Consider the following 7,062-nt stretch of genomic DNA (forward strand, 5'->3'; position numbering starts at 1 on the left):
GTGTCACAATCAGATTTTTTAGATGTAGTAACCACAGCTTTCTGTGTACATTGTCTATTTACAGTGAGCTGCTTATCAGGAGGAGGAGGTGTGGTCAGACCAGTGCTCACAACAGCTGTAGTCCAGGCAGTGATAATCTCCTGGTGATAAAACAGTCATTGTATTGAAACAACATCACACAGCCTAATAAGTGACACATTGCTGGAAACAGGGTCTCAGCCCCTACATCATGTTGTCCTCAGATTACATAGCAAAAAGCTGCTGACAGATTCTCTTTAAGATTAACGCTGAGACTGTTGCTGGAGTAGATTGACAGAAGGCAGTATTAAGTGTCACAAGTGTCAGCCCACTGATGTGTAGGTCCCGAAGATTTGGAATTTGTCACAACCACACTGTGTGTCACAATTTCACCACTTTATCACAGGAGGCTAAGCTAATCTATACTTGCTTCCCTTAGTTATATGAAGCTAATGCTGCAATATCAGTGGTGATTTCCCTTCATTGTTAGTCGGCAGCGTCTAGCTAGGCCGCAGAGATCCAGTAGTGTGATAGAAATATAGTAGGGGAACATGAGTTTCTCTTCCCTGTAAAATGGGTAAAGTCCTCATATCTGTAATTATACTTCTATCTACCAGACAAACACTGGCAAGCTGTAAAAATGAGTGTAGCAATGGCTCAATATTAACTTTTCTACCCTCACAGAGAACATTTTATCTTCTAGATACCAGCAGTGCTAGAAGAACTCTGTGACTTCTGCGGATTTATGGCTTCTCTAATATCACTGCCGCTGAAAAAGGTGCCATTCTAAGTAATCAATGACTGTCCTCAGTGCACAGGAGAAAAATCAGATTTCTATATGGCCGAAACTATGCACAAATGAACATCATACATATGTGATCATGATGGACTTCCCAGTCGAACCTACAGGAGTTAATGCGGAGTTACACCCCCAATTAATAACCGCCCTCAACTCTTCTTGGAAGCCTTTTCCCGCAGATTTTGGCATATGAAAAGAAATTTTCCATGATTATACCAAAATGGCATTACTAGGACCGGAAGTAATGGCACCGCGACCGATGCAGTCAATCACTGGATTCAGTAGTGATGTTTGTATTTAAAGCATATTACTACAGTGACAGCAGCGCTTGCAGTGATCAAGTCACTTATATTTTCGAAGTGACAAAAGCGGCACCATTGAAGCACCAGAGGATTCATTGTTTTTTCTGTCTATGCAGGGTGATTTCCTAAAATTGCAAGTTATGACTTGCTAATAGCTGGTGGTTAGTAGAACAGCGCTTACAAGCTCTATTGCAAAGAACTTGTAAGTGCAGCTGTGAAGCTGGCTGGATCACTGGGTCTGGTCAGCTTCAGTGTAACTGCACTCTTCTGATGCCGCAAAGGCAAAACTGCCTTTGTTCTGATAGAACTTGGGACAAACCCATTCATTTTACTGACATGTGAATAACTATAATGACCCGTCCTGGCTTCAGTGCAGGGCTCTGCTTTTTCCTTCACCCAAGGCCGTCACTCTCTGTGCAAGTCTTCACTGGGTGATTATGATAACTCGGCATGCATCTCTGATGTCATCATTAAAGGACTTTTAAGGACAACTCAGGCCGCTGCAGACCACCTGCATTTCCAGGTAGTAGTGAATGCTGCTACCATGTGCATGTGCTTTCCATTAGTCTAGCCCACTTCCCACTTGGTTCTTCTACATTATTTACTCAGCTGCTACTGAACGTTAGCTACATCCACTTCTACTCTCAGCTCAGCTCTTCCTTGTGCTGTTTGCACTCTCATCTCTGCTACATTAAGGTCCATACTAGCCTACTCATCTCTGCTGCATCAAAGTACCTGTGTGCATACTTCTCTCTGCTGATTCAAAGTGCTGTCTGCACACTTCACTCTGCTATGCTAAGGTACATTTCTGCATATTAGGATGTGTGCACACGCTGCGGATCTGCAGCAGTTTCTGCTGCGTTGTACAGTACCTTTATTTTCTATGGAAAATGAAAACCGCAGTGCACATGCTGCAGATTTTTCGGCACGGATTTGCTGCGGTTTCAAATCCGCAGAAACCACTTCATTGTGCGGAATCCGTAGTGGTTTTACACCTGCTCCATTGTACAGGTGTCAAACCGCAGGGGAAAACCGCAGGCTAATCCGCAGATAAAACGCAGGTCTCTTGACCTGCGGATTTTGCCAAATCCGGCGGAAAAATCCGCAGCACAAACCGCAACGTGTGCACTTACCCTTATTTTTCTCTCCTGATTCAAGGTGCTGTCTGCACACTCAGCTCTGCTGCATTTTGCACTTCCAGCTCTGCTAATCACCGTGCTGTTCTGCATATCCAGCTCTATTGCTCTTTGCTGTACTATGTGCTCTCTGGCTAGTACAGCTATACTATTTTAACGCCTCCTGTCGGTGCTGCTCACCTTGACCTATGGCTTAGCAAATTCACCTCACCAGGTGAACCCAAATCAAACTACAGCTCATAAAATGAGTTAATGCCAAAAATAGTGATAAATTGAGAGATTGCTGAGTATGATTCCTTAACATACTATTTAAAGCATTACAATGAAGTGAAGCTGCTGTGCAGATTACAGCTTTTTTTCTCCTGATAAGTTTATTGCAGCAAAGTTAATAATAAAAGCTGTATTTACTAAGCTGCCAAAACCACTAAGAACATTGATAAATACTGAGGCTGCGAGATGATAACCTCAATAATAAAGTCTACCACAAAGATAAGTTTTCAAGGTGATTGTGACCTGGGATCTCTATGTGATTGTGACCTGTTACCAATGACTTCACTTCTAATACACAATGCTCAGTCCCTCCTTCCCAGGGAGGCAATTCCCCGTGGGGCAATCAAAGCAGATTGGCAAAGGATTATGCACACGAAAAATTGCGAAATAGAACTATAAAATGCAATTTTATCAACTCCCCATACACATGCAGTATTCAGGGAGTGCTGCAGATTTACAAGTTATTGAGTGCAATACACACAGTGCAGATGCCGGCTATATTACATAGCCAGCATCTGCCTCTAACAGCAGTGATCAGCGCTACCGCCAATCGCTGCTAACCTCCTAGAGTAGGAATAGAAATTTAGGATAATAAATAGTTAATTTAGGAGGGGCCTACTGTGGGTAAGGCAGGAGTATTTCCTGATCATAGTCAGTAGGGCCAGGGAGCCCAATCCTGTAGGGCTTTACGGCCCGGGACAGCACAGTGACCCCACAACATTTACAAGTAGGAGCCCAGTCGTCCAGGGCTTGAGTACTGGAAGATTAAGCAACAGTTGAATGCAGGGCAGCACCAAGATGTGGCAGCTTACTACGTGGGCAGATGCCCTTATGTCTGGGGCGAAATGAACAGGGGAACTCCTGAAGGTAGCAAAGCTGGACAGTCTAAGGAACGCTGCGGTACCGGACGAAACGGTACGACCCGGGAGTGTTCTAGAAGAAATAGGGAAAAGAACAGGAATAGACAAGGATGTGTAATGAGCTGTTCCCTGTGAAATTGCTGTAACTGAACTGGACCTACTGCGAAAGAATACAGCTAAAGTTGTCTGTTACAAGTTGAAACTGGACTCTGTCTCTCTGTGTGTGAAACCAATAATAGTGAACCCACAGCAGACCAGATGGGACCCTGATGGTACAGAAGGCGTTACAAAAGATACGCTGCAAAGGGGACGTTGTATGTATGTGGCAGGAGATCAGGGCGCGTTTGAGCAATCTATGTCAGCCACGACTACAGCCCTGGCTCCCCTCACACTATAACAGCCGGGGGCTTGCTGAAGGTACCCGTTTCTTTCGTGATTTCTCCTGTGACGTTCGGCTTGTGGCTGAGTGTCACAGAAGGCTATCATTTTTATATATACAGCAAAATGTGGTATTGCAGTATATAGCACAGGCTATCAAATGATCACAGATCCATGTCCCCTTAGAAAAACGAAAAAAAAAAGTGAAAAACAAAATAAAAAACCCCATAAAAATTCAAATCATCCCCTTTTCCCCAGTTAAAAAATATATTTAAAAAATAAGTATTTGGGATTGCTGCGTACGCAGAAATTCATTATATCAAAATATAAAATTAACCCGATTAGTAAGCGCTATAAACAGGAAAGTAATCATAACAGCAGAATTTTGTTTTTTGGCTGCCGCATTGGAAAAATAAGAAACAATAAGAAGCAATCAAACTGTCATATCTACCCCAAAATAGTATAAATCAAAACAGCTCACCACACAAGACACAAGCCCTCACACGGCTTTTTTTTAACAAATTTCAGAATTTTTTTTCAAACCAATAAAATAGTAAAAAAAAAAAAAAAAATCATATTTCGTATCACCATAATTGTACTGATCTGGAGAATCGTGTTGTCAGGTGATTTTCACTACAAAATTAACGATGTAAAAATAAAAAAATTAAAAAATTGAATTGGAATTGTATTTTTTTTTACCTTGTCACCGCACTTTTTTTTTTGCTATTTTCCTTTGATAATATAAAATGGACAACGTCATTCAAAACTACAGAGGCATGTAAAAGTCTGGGCACCCTTGGTCAAAATTACTGTTATTGTGAACAGTTAAGCAAGTTGATGATAGAATTATCTCTAAAAGGCCTAAAGATGACACATTTCCTTTGTATTTTAGGCAAAAAAAATATATATTTTCATCTTTTACATATTAAAAATTACAAAAAGGAATATGGTCCACTGCAAAATGTTTGGGCCTCTTGCATGGTTAGTACCTATTAGCTCCCAATTTTGCAAGTATCACAGCTTGTAAACACTTTTTGCAGCCAGCCAAGAGTCTTTCAATTCTTGTTTGAGGGATTTTCATCCATTCTTCCTTGGAAAATTCTTCCAGTTCTGTGAGATTCCTGGGTCGTCTTGCATACACTGCTATTTTGAAGTCTAGCCACAGATTTTCAATGATGTTCAGATCAGGGGACTGTGAGGGCCATTGTAAAACCTTCAGCTTGTGCCTTTTAAGGTCGTCAATTGTGGGTTTTGATGTGTGTTCAGGATCATTATCCATTTGTAGAAACCATCCTCTTTTCAACTTCAGCTTCTTTACAGATGGTGTTAGTTTGTACATTTGTCCATTCATCATTTCTTCAATTATATGTAGTGTTCCAGTGTCATATGCTTGAAAAAAGCCCCACACAATGATGTTCCCACCTCCAAATTTCATTGTTAGTATGGTGTTTTGGGGGTGATATGCAGTGCATTTTGGCCTCCAAATATGGTGGGTATTATGGCATCCAAAGAGTTTGAATTTGGTGTCATCTGACCAGACTATATCCTCCCAGTATTTCACAGGCTTGTCTAAATGTTGTTGACCAAACCTTAAACGTGCTTAAACATGCTTTTTGTTCAGCAATGGAGTCTTGCGTGGTGAGCGTGCATGCAAGTCATGGATGTTGAGTGCATTACTTATAGGTTTTTTTTAAACAATTGTCCCTGCTGATCCTATGTCTTTCTGTAGCTCTCCACAGGTGGTCCTTGGATAAATCTTCTGACAATTCTTTTCACTCCTCTGTCTGAAATATTGCAGGGAGCACCTGGCTGTGGCTGGTTTATTGTGAAATGATTTTTTTCCACTTCCAGATTATAGCCCCAACAGTGCTCACTAGAACCTTCAGTAGTTTTGAAATTCTTCTGTAACCAATGCCATCAGTATGCTTTGCAACAATAAGGTTGCAAAGGTCTTGAGACAGCTCACTGATTTTACCTATCATGAGATTCTTCTTGTGTGTCACCTTGGTAAAGAGACACCTTTATATAGGCTGTCAGTTTAACCAGCTGATAATATTTCTAACTAAGTAGCAGGATTGCTTTCTAAATACTGATAAATTTCAGCTGGTGTCACTTTCCATGTCTTTGTGCTCCTCTGTTTCATCATGTGTTCAGTACTTTTCCCCTCTGTCATTTCTCATTATTACACATTGTTCTGTCCCCACATGAGGCAAATGGAGGTGTATTTGAGTGGGCTGGGAGAGATTCCTACCTTCCGTTTCCTCTATGCAGAGCAGACAGGACCATTGTTGCTGTTTTGCTGTTCATGCGTCCGGAGAGATGATACACACCAGATTGTTAGGCGGCGGATTTCTGTCGCTGCACAGTGAGAATCCCGAGCCTTACTTCCAGTGGTCTCCCATTCCTCTCCAGCCACAGAAGAGGTTGCTCAGCAAACTCGTTGGTCCAGGCTCTCTGCCCAGACCAGCTCTGTGGGTTTGCTTGCTGCTGCCACCTCTGGCGCAGCTATGACAATACATGCTGCTCAGCAGCGAAATTCTCCAGGGACTAAGTCCCCATGTCGGGCCACTGATCATGCCCGTGGAGTGATTTCCCATTGGAGATCGAAGGTCACATGCTCAGGTCCTGCTCCTGTTCGGATTGGCCCATCCGAGAAGCCAGGAAGGTCCCAGACGCTCACGGCTATAAAAGGTTTGCATGGCCTCTCGGCCATGCGCTAGGATAAGACTGTATTTACAGACTATGTGGAGTGAGTGATGTATGCACGAATGAATGTCTCTGGTGAATGACTCATTAAGAAACCCCTAGCCTCGGTACGCATGTGTTGTGCAGCCTAGCCTGCTAGCCCCCAGGCTTAGGCGTAGGTAGGGCAGAGGTTGAGTCAGGCATCAGTCCTCACCAGGGACTCGGCACGCCTCAGTGTACGTGCTCCATAGCCAGCATATATAGCGGCATTCGCAGCAGTGACGCTGCGCGTTCAGTGGGCCTAGTAGGACTCTAACCCCGTGTCCTTGGGGTAGAGTTCTGTGGCCGTACACTGCGCTCTTTTGGCTGGGCTCTGTGAGCTTGACAGGCACCGGCATTTACGTTCAGCGGTTGTGCGGCTCTGTGCATTAACAGAGTTCGCCCTGTTCACATTGGGTGACGTAACCCGCGTGTGACTGGTTTCACACCGCTTAATTCTTCCGCCATTACTTAGCAGCAGTGTACCACCTCTGCATGGTGGACCCCTGGCTGCGAACGCACCTGCTATTATTTAATAATTTGGTGCATTCCGTCAGTCCTAACACCAGATATTG

This window comes from Dendrobates tinctorius, unplaced genomic scaffold (genome assembly GCF_039654945.1).
Source record: "Dendrobates tinctorius isolate UK_male_01 unplaced genomic scaffold, ASM3965494v1 ptg000021l, whole genome shotgun sequence".
NCBI lineage: Eukaryota > Metazoa > Chordata > Amphibia > Anura > Dendrobatidae > Dendrobates > Dendrobates tinctorius.